The sequence below is a fragment of the Montipora foliosa genome, unplaced genomic scaffold (assembly GCF_036669935.1).
Source record: "Montipora foliosa isolate CH-2021 unplaced genomic scaffold, ASM3666993v2 scaffold_407, whole genome shotgun sequence".
NCBI lineage: Eukaryota > Metazoa > Cnidaria > Anthozoa > Scleractinia > Acroporidae > Montipora > Montipora foliosa.
This window is the reverse complement of record NW_027179709.1, coordinates 885,001-895,227: the sequence shown is the minus strand read 5'-3', so window position 1 is coordinate 895,227 and position 10,227 is coordinate 885,001.

The following is a 10,227-nucleotide window of genomic DNA, read 5'->3' as shown; positions in this document are numbered from 1 at the left end:
ACAGGATGACTATATTCGTGCAAAGCTGTAATAGTTTGTCCAGTTTCCCCAATCGTTTTCATCTCCTTCGCTTTTCTTCTCTTAATCTCCTTTTGTTCTTTATTTTCGTACTCTAAGGCATTTTTAATTGACATTTCAAAATTTCAAACTTTAAGAAATGTTAAAATTTTCTCATTCGTTTTTCATACCTTAATGGGCGCTTTATTCTTGTATTCTAAAACCTTATTGTCGTTGCTCGGATTTTTATGCAAATATTTTAGTCTCTTATTATTTCAAAAATGTTGTCGGTCAAATCCATTCTCAGGTTGAATCCGCTTTTACCTTATAGGTTAAATTCGTGATCTGCATTTTACCTAGGTTGAATATGCACTCTACCTTGATAGGATTGAAAACACCAATACCTTCCCTCAAGCTCTGTCTTACGCATCTCAACACTTCTTCTTAATGTTTCCTATATATCATCTTATCGGCTTCTGCATTCATACACTGATCGATTTAGTGTCAACATTACAACAAAGTTAGGGAACAAAGAACTATACTGTATACTTACCGGTGATCGAGCTCCGGCCTTCCAGATCTATAGTCCTGTGTCTTATTATATAGATATTGATAAAATACCAGGATTTCTCCTTTTACTAAAAAATCATATCTTCACCGCGCGCAGTGAACATATCATTTTTATCTTTCACATGTGAGGATATAGGTGTTGTCATGGTAACCAACACGATTAGCCAATAAAACGCGAGCTTTCTCTTCATTGTAAGATACGTTTGTACTTTAATATAATTCTTCTCTACTTCATTAACATTTTTATTGCAAAATTTGACATTATCATGATTTGTTTTTCATAACTTTCATATCTTGTTTTATGTTACACAACATGCGTGTTTTAGCGGTTGGTGACCACTTTTTCATCATTTCGAAACTGAATAAAACAACTTGTTGTAAATCTAGACATTTCATCAATATCTATATAATAAACAGAACATTACATGGCCGCTTGGGGATACGAATTTTATCTTCTCGGTCTGAAAGTATCTCTTACTCGTTCGTTCGCTCCGCTCACTCGTGAGAGATATTTGCAGCACTCGAAGATAAAATTCGTATCCCCGCGCGGCCATGTAATATCCTCTATTTCATCACTACACTACGACGACGAACATGCGCAACCCAACACAGTTCTTTTCATAAATTACTTTTGTATGGTAAGTCAATTGATATCTACGTCTAAAAACCAAACCTAATTCTAACCTGACCCTAATTTTTCTCTAAGCTTAATTTAGGCTTCAAAAAAGTTTCTTCAATCCATCTGAGTGCGTATTCAACCTAGGTAAAATGAGGATCACCAATTTAACCTAAGTTAAAACGGATTCAACCTGAGAACGGATTTTACCGGCAACATATATGCGGAATTTTATGATCTTGAACTTGGACTTGAACATTTAAAGGACTCGACAAATAAAAAAAGGAGTCTATATGTATCAAATTATTGGCACATATCGTTTGAAGAAAAGAGCCAAGTTTCTCGAAACCTATATACATAGTCAAAAGATTTCACTTTCCGCTATTTAACAAACGTGTAACAGGTATAGATTATTTTCGGTCTTTCAGTTAACGTAGAACAGCATTAAAGTATTGAAGTATTTTGGGGTAGATTATAAAGAACCTACAAGGAAAAAGGTAAGCAAAAGTCAATGATTTTGTGTGGGCTTTTACAAGACATTTAGCAAACTAACTCGGGAAACAACCCAGAAAAGTGTGCATGGGGTTGAAACATAGGCTCTTTCCCCAACATTGTCTTCTCAAAGATAGCATCCGCTTGTGGATCAATATTCAGACTCATCAACTCGGGCTTTTGTGCTCGATGTCAATGCGCCACTTAGAGGCCGCTTTTATTGGTTCTATTCTGTGTCACTTCATTTTCAGCTGCTTTATCAAACGATCATGATAAAATACATTTTAGCACGGAATGTTACTAATACGAAGTGCATTCGTTCATTGCTTTAAAGCGAGATTGCGTGTATATGAATAATCACGATGTTTTCGTGCAAATTGGGACAGAAAAATATTGTAAGTCTTCTAAAAGCCAACTAAACTGCAGGAGCCCAGAGGTCTTAAATTTATCAGTGTTTAATTTTTTGAAATTGTACGAAAAAAAAATTGTGGCTACTTATTGATATTAAATAAAAGAAAAGTTATGATAATTGTGCAGGGGACTCACATTCGATTGGTTATCTGTGATTATTGGCCAATCAGAATGCTTAGTTTGTTACCTTCGATTTTCTTACCGAATTACCTCTTTCCTCTTTTTTGTATTGCGTTACCTAACAACCGCATTTCTCTTAGCCGATCACAAACTATCCAAATGCTCTAATCGTCGTTTTCTTTCTTCACGTAGATGACCAATGATTCTCATCACCAAAAGTGCATCGCCTCGCTGACAGTATTTACCATCGAAGCTGTTGCTATGGTGACCATGAATGCTTTTACAATCATTATTTACCTGAAAGAGCGAATCCTTCGCAAGCGTACCACGTACCTGGTGATCAGCCTGGCGGTTGCAGACATGTTTGTTACATACAACTTGATCTTTGAGATTTTGTTCCTGGGTAACGATTGTAACTTTTGGAAGATCAACCTGTACAGGAGCTTAGAGATCTTCATAGTTACTCCAAGTTTGATGTATTTCTTTCCAGCAGCCTCTGTAGCAAACCTTGCCGCTATTTCTTTGGAGCGGATGCACGCAACTTTTCGTCCATTCAAGCATCGCCTCATCAAAAAGAAGATATTTGGAGCAGCTATTGCGGGTGTTTGGTTTACAGCTGCCCTATCTACAGCTATCGATTCTTCAATATTTTTCCTGGGCCGCTCAGATATCACTACTTTCTATCACGTGCAAGCATTATACTACTTGTTCCTATTTTGTTGCCTTTTTATCATGGTTGTTTCTTACACGTCCATAGCTACTAAATTTTACTGTGGAACGCATCCTCAGCGTCATGGTGCAATCAAAAGAGAAAAAAACATGACCAAGACATTGTTCATTGTAACAATTGTATCGTTAATACTAATGATGCCATTTACAATTTTCTGGTCTCTTTATCATGTTACTTCAGGCGAAATGGGTGAAACCATTTCTCATGAAACATGGCCGCATTTAGAACTATCCTTACGTTGCTTATTTTACGCAAACTCTGTTATAAATCCATTGTTATATGCATTAAAAATGCCAGAGTTCAAAAGAGCTCTGTTTTTATTATTGCGTTGTAGATCTCGCTCGGAGCCAGTTAACTGATGAATATGTGTTTCCAAAGTATAAAAAAACTGAGCGTTTTAAATACTTTCTTCCGAGTTCTCTCTTTGTTTTTAATTGGAAACACTTTATTCAAGTTAATTTAAAGCGGGAAGATCTGTGGACTGATGCATGCATGCTAAAGATTCATCCCATCAAATATATTGAAGTTTGCTCTTTTTTAGTTTATATTTTTTGGTTGGCTAGTCATGTTTGCGATAGAATACTAACTTTTTATAAGCCTACACTGAATTTCGAGATAAATAAAGTTGATGTACATATGTATTTGTGTCACATTGTCACATGGTTTGGAGAGCTGCATGACGCGAACAAAAACATGCGCGCAAGAAATGGACCCGCAAAGCTGAGAGCGCGTTCTACATCATCAAACTTTAGACCCCTGGCAAGACTTAGAGAAATAAATAGCCATGAGCTCAAGTGGCTGGAAGATAAGACTTTGAGGTTGAATACGAACACAGATGGATTAAAAATTAGTTTTGGTTTTTATTCATAAATATAAATTGACCAATCACAGAATATAAAAAAAATGAAAAGAACTGTGTTGGATTGAGCATGTTCATCGTTGTAGTGTAGTGGTTAAGACAGGACTATAGATCTGGAGGGAGCGAGTTCGAGTACCGGTCAGTGCATGGTACAGTTCTTTGTTCCCTTACTATGTTCTAATGTTGAGACTGAATTAATAAGTGTATGAATACAGAAACCGATAAGATGATATGAAAGATTAAGAAGATGTGTTGAGATGCGTAAGACAGAGCTTGAGGAGAGATGGTATATGCACAGTAGGGTTGCGTAATGCAAAACCAGGGAATCACCTTAAGCAACGACGACTGCTACGGCAACAACAACGTGACAAAGAATGAATAGTATTGGTTAAAAAAAGAATTATAATCATGCAGCACTTGCGGCACGGATTTCAGTTCATTTCTCTGTCGTTCTCCAGCACAAACAACAACATCGAAAGCAAGTTTCAAGTTATTTACAGCAAATAGTTCAAGTAATTACTAGGCTGGCTGGCAAATAGTGAAAAGCTTATCGCGGCAAGCCAGACTGTACACAAAATTATTTATTCTTTTTTTAAAGGAATAAATGATTATTACATAATATATAGATTTAGCCAAACCTAAAGGCGGAGCTCCCGGGTTGTTTATTCTTACTGGCTGTAGGATTAGTGAAAATAAAAGGCTTTGGAATTGTCCGCGTTTTGGTTTTTCCGGATATTACTTAATTATGTCATTTTCTTCGCTGCCTAACTAGTAAATTCCACGGTAAATTTCACCCGAAAAACCAATATCGCATGAATCACGAGGGGATGAGTGCGAATATTGGTTTTTCCTGCGAAATTTATTGTCGATTTCACCAGTTAGGCAATTAATTTTTCTTGAATCGCATGAGTTTTAAAAGAAAACAAGCAAATTCTCAGCAAGCGAACGGAAAAGGAAGAAGTTATTTCAGAAGCCAGAGAATATGAATCATGCTAAAATTCGAAATCACAGACCTACTATAGCTCGTGATGTGACAGATCGTCTGTCGATTGAAGGTCAAAAAAGGAGTTTTATTGATGTTCTTTATTCCACTTTATCTCTGAAAACGAGATCATTTACATTTACATTTCTTTTTTGAAACACGCCAGCTTGGCTTAGAACCAGAATCGGCGAGAAAGGACAAACTTCAAACAAGATCTCCAAAAAATTACCTGTACGTACGTGCTCTAAACAAATCTTCTGATAACACAAGCTGGTGATATTTCTCCTTACTTTTACGAGAACTCATTGAGATTACTTGTTTCTAACATAAGGGCGAATTTTTCTTGTCACTGTCAAGGCACATCGAAAAACAATTAGGCAAACGGAGTGAAAAAACTTGTTGTTCGCTCGCATTTTAAAGCCAAACAAACCAGCAAACAAATCAATTATTTCTGTCCAAAAAGAGTACAGATGATTGTCATTTAATTCCAGTTGAGAATAAAAACTCGAGCTTCATTCATGAACAGAAGAAAAAACGACGAAACCACTTTTTAACAATATGGATCCACTTGAATTAACTCATCCGTAGAAATAACAAAATGTTTAGTGTCAAAAAAAGGAATTTGTGCAGTAACTTCTTCCACCAAGTTTGAGCTATTACTGGTGTACCATTTGGTCGTTCTCGTTCTCTTTCTCTATTCTTCGTTTCTGTTCTTCTGTTATAGGCCGTCCAGGCATCTTGCAACTGCGCAAGTCACAAGGGCGCGAAAGAAAACTGGGGATGATAAATAAAACCATAGCAACAGTCATAGCAACTACATACGTATTATTAAACTTTGCGCCTGAAAAAGATCGCTCGGATTGAATTGCCATTTAAAATCTAAGTTGTGTGTGCGAGCGCATTAGCTTTTTCAATAATTTCATTTTTTTTGAAAGTCACGAAACCGTAAATGTCCTTCGTTTAGACTTCTCAGAAATTTAATTACCAATTTGCATCCAAATTTTTCTCCAAAACTTTGGAAAAACGAAAAAAACGTCGTTATTTCCAAGATGACCTCCAGCCACTGCACACTAATTAAACAATAGAGTGTTTCTGTCGAGGAACTATCGGCGGAATAACAAATATTTGCCCGAGAAGCGAAGCTTTGAGGGCAAATATGCTAGTTTTAAGAACATCAAATTTCCAAGGGGCAACTATCAGACCGATAGTTCCGAGACATAAACACTCTATTGTCTTTATTGTTCATCACTAACTTTTCTTTCGCGCGCCAGTTGACAAACAGTCAAAATCCACTTAATGCAGATCAATCAAATATTTATTCATGCGTAGAGGCTGCCACAATTGTCAATAATTCGCAGCGTACATTGGCTAAAGAATAGCGTACAAAAAAAAAACACAGCTTCTATTTTGTCTGTTAAGGTGAAACAGCACAATATTTCAGTCAGTTCCTCACTTCACAATGCACTTCAGCATTTTTTTCGAAGCGACTTCAATTCTACTATTGTATATATTGTAAATATTGTTCTATTGTTCTATTGTTTTTGTACTATAAGTAATGCTTCATCCGATTAAAATTCATTCCCTGACGATGACATCGGACGATGTCGAAACGTTGTCAAAATGAATCTAGTTGCGTTTGTCTTTTTAATCGACTTCAATTCTCAGGTCTTTTTCAGAAAAAAAAGTTTTCTCTTCTTTGTGCGAGCTAGATGTCTTGGTAATGTACTGATGACATTTTAACGCCTAAATTTCGGACGCGTCTTTTTTAATAAACACTAGAATATACTTTCATTACATATTACTTGAAAGCGGGCTACACTTATTTCTTTTGTAAAATGCCGACGATAAATAACATGACCTCGAGCAGGCGTTATTGTCCCATGCTGGACAGGTGACCAAATTTGTGAATTAACCTTACTTCTCATTCGTTTTTCGTACCTTTATATGCGCTTTACTCTTGTATTCTAAAACCATATTGTCGTTGCTCAGATTTGATTTTTATGCAAATATTTTAGTCTCTTATCATTTCAAAAATGTTGTCGGTCAAAGCCATTCTCAGGTTGAATCCGTTTTTACCTTATATAGATTAAATTCGTGATCCGCATTTCACCTAGGTTGAATATGCACTCTACCTAGTTAGGATTGAAAACACCAATACCTTCCCTCAAGCTCTGTCTTACGCATCTCAACACACCTTAATGTTTTATATCATCTTATCGGCTCCTGCATTCGTACACTGATCCATTTAGTGTCAACATTATAACAAAGTTAGGGAACAAAGAACTGTACTGTGTACTTACCGGTGATCGAGCTCGGGCCTTCCAGATCTATAGTCCTGTCTTCACCACTACATTACGATGACGAACATGCGCAACCCAACACACTTCTTTTCATAAATTATTTTTGTATAGTAAGTCAATTGATATCTATGTATAAAACCAACATTAATTCTAACCTGACCCTAATTTTTCTCTAGGCTTAATTTAGGCTTCAAAAAAGTTTCTTCATTCCATCTGAGTGCGTATTCAACCAAAGTAAAATGAAGATCACCAATTTAACCTAGGTTAAAACGGATTCAACATGAGAACGGATTTTACCGGCAACATATATGCGGAATTTTATGATCTTGAACTTGGACTTGAACATTTAAAGGACTCGGCAAATAAAAAGTGTAGTGTATATGTATCAAATTAGTGGCACATATCGTTTGAAGAAAAGAGCCAAGTTTCTCGAAACCTATACATAGTCAAAACATTTCAATTTCCGCTATTTAACAAATGTGTAACAGGTATAGATTATTTTCGGTCTTTCAGTTAACGTAGAACAGCATTGAAGTATTGAAGTATTTTGGGGTAGATTGTAAAGAACCTACAAGGAAAAAGGTAAGCAAAAGTCAACGATTTTGTGTGCGCTTTCACAAGACATTTAGCAAACTAACTCGGGAAACAACCCAGAAATATGTGCATAGGATTGAAACATTGGCTGTTTCCTCAACAATGTCTTCTCAAAGATAGCGTCCACTTGTGGATCAATATTTAGACTCATCAACTCAAGCTTTTGTGCTCGATGTCAATGCGCCACTTTAGAGGCCGCTTTTATTGGTTCTATTCTGTGTCACTTCATTTTCAGCTGCTTTATCAAACAATCATGATAAAATACATTTTAGCACGGAATGTTACTAATACGAAGTGCATTCGTTCATTACGTTAAAGCGAGATTCCGTGTATACGAATAATCCCGATGCTTTCGTGCAGTTTGGGACAAAAAAAAAAACTTGAACGGTTTTTAAAAAACAAATAAACTGCACGAGCCCAGAGGTCTTAAATTTTTTAAATTGTACGAAAAGAAATTGGGGCTACTTATTGATAATAGACAAGACGAAAATTAAAAGAAAAGCTATGGAAATTGTGCAGAGGACTTACATTTGATTGGCTATCTGTGATTATTGGCCAATCAGAATGCTTGATTTGTTACCTTCGATTTTTTTACCGAATTACCTCTTTCCTCTTTTTTGTATTGCGTTACCTAAAAACAGCATTTCTCTTAGCCAATCACAAACTATCCAAATGTTCTAATCGTTGTTTTCTTTCTTCACGTAGATGGCCAATGATTCTCATTACCAAAACAGAACAGATACTCCAAATTTCGAGCTCTTTTCTTCATCCGAGTGCATTGCCTGGCTGACAGTACTTAACATCGAAGCTGTTGCTATAGTGATCATGAATGCCCTTACAATCATTATTTACCTGAAAGAGGGAATCTTTCGCAAGCCGTAGGATGTACCTGGTGATTAGCCTGGCGGTTGCAGACATGTTTGTTGCATGCAACTTGAACTTTGTAAGTTTGCTATTGGGCGAACGTTGTAACTTGTGGAGGATTAACCTGTTCAGGAGCTTTGAGTTCTTCATAGTTTATGTTTGTTTGAGGTATTTCTATCAACTAGCCTCTGTAACAAACCTTGCTGCTATTTCTTTGGAGCGGATGCACGCAACTTTTCGTCCATTCAAGCATCGCCTCATCAAAAAGAAGATATTTAGAGCAGCTGTTGCGGGTGTTCGGTTTACAGCTGAACAGTCTACAGCTATCGTTTTTTCACCATTTTTTCTGGGACTCTCAGATATTACTCCTTTGTTTCAACGTGTGGTAGCAGCATCATACTTCTCGTTGTTATTGTGTTGCCTTTTTATTTTGGTTGCTTCTTACTCGTCCATCGCTTCTAAATTTTATTTTGGAACGCATCCTCAGCATCATGGTGCAATCAGAAGAGAAAGAAAACTGACCAAGACACTGCTCATTGTAACAATTGTATCGTTAATTCTAGTGACGCCATTTACAATTTGCGGTCTTTATGATATCGTTTCTCCAGGTGAAATATTTGAAACAATTTCTTATCAAACACAGCTCCATTTAAGATATTTCTTACATTGCTTATTTTACGGAAACTGTCTTATAAATCCACTGTTATACACATTAAAAATGCCAGAGTTCAAAAGAGCTCTGTTTTTATTGTTGCGTTGTAGATCTCGCTCGGAGCCAGTTTAGGTTTTTCCCCTATATTCAGGGACGGCGGAGCGTATTTTGTATTGGGGCGAGGAAGGGGGGGGGGGGGGGGGGGGCAAACAAGCAAGCGCCGGAGACGCTAACTTGTAGGGGGTTCTGGGGAAATTCTCCGCTAGAAAATTTTGAAATCTTGAAGCTCGGAAATGCTACTTTCAGCATTCTCGACGAGATATCAAAAACATAAATGTGGAAGATCTGTGGAAATGCATGCGTGCTAAGATTGATCCATTCAAACATATTAAAGTTTGTAAGGAATTGTTTGCCATTTTTGAGTTTACGTTTTTTGGCTCGAGAATCACGTTTGCAATAAAATACTAACTTTCTGATCCTACACTGAATTTCGAGATAAATAAAGTTGACGTGTGTGTCGTGAGCTGCATGACGCGAACAAAAACATGCGCGCAAGAAATGGAACCGCAAAGCTGAGAGCGCGTTCGACATCATCAAACTTTAGACCCCTGGCAAGACTTAGAAAAACAAATAGCCATGAGGGCAAGTTCTGTTCTTCTGTCATAGGCCGCCCAGGCATCTTGCAACCTTATTGGATTCAAAATTAAAAATAAACACTCTGCTTTAAGTTTATATCCCTCCAATGCTTAACTTGAATAACTACGTAGCCACCAGTGTGTCCTGACCACAGCTATACTATGTCAAACCTGGATTAAAACCAGCGAAAAATGCAGGAAAAAAAATATTTTCCAACCCGTTTTCTACCTGAACACTCCTGAACACAAAAATCGCCGACTGTCAAGAGCTTTTGATGACGTAGCATGGCCTTGTAGCCGCGTCGAGCCACAGAAAGAGCGCAAAAAATTAGGCCTCGTTTATGCTCAGGTGTGAATGTCTGCTATCCAATTTGAGCCTGCTATCCAATCAACAACCGGTCCCTG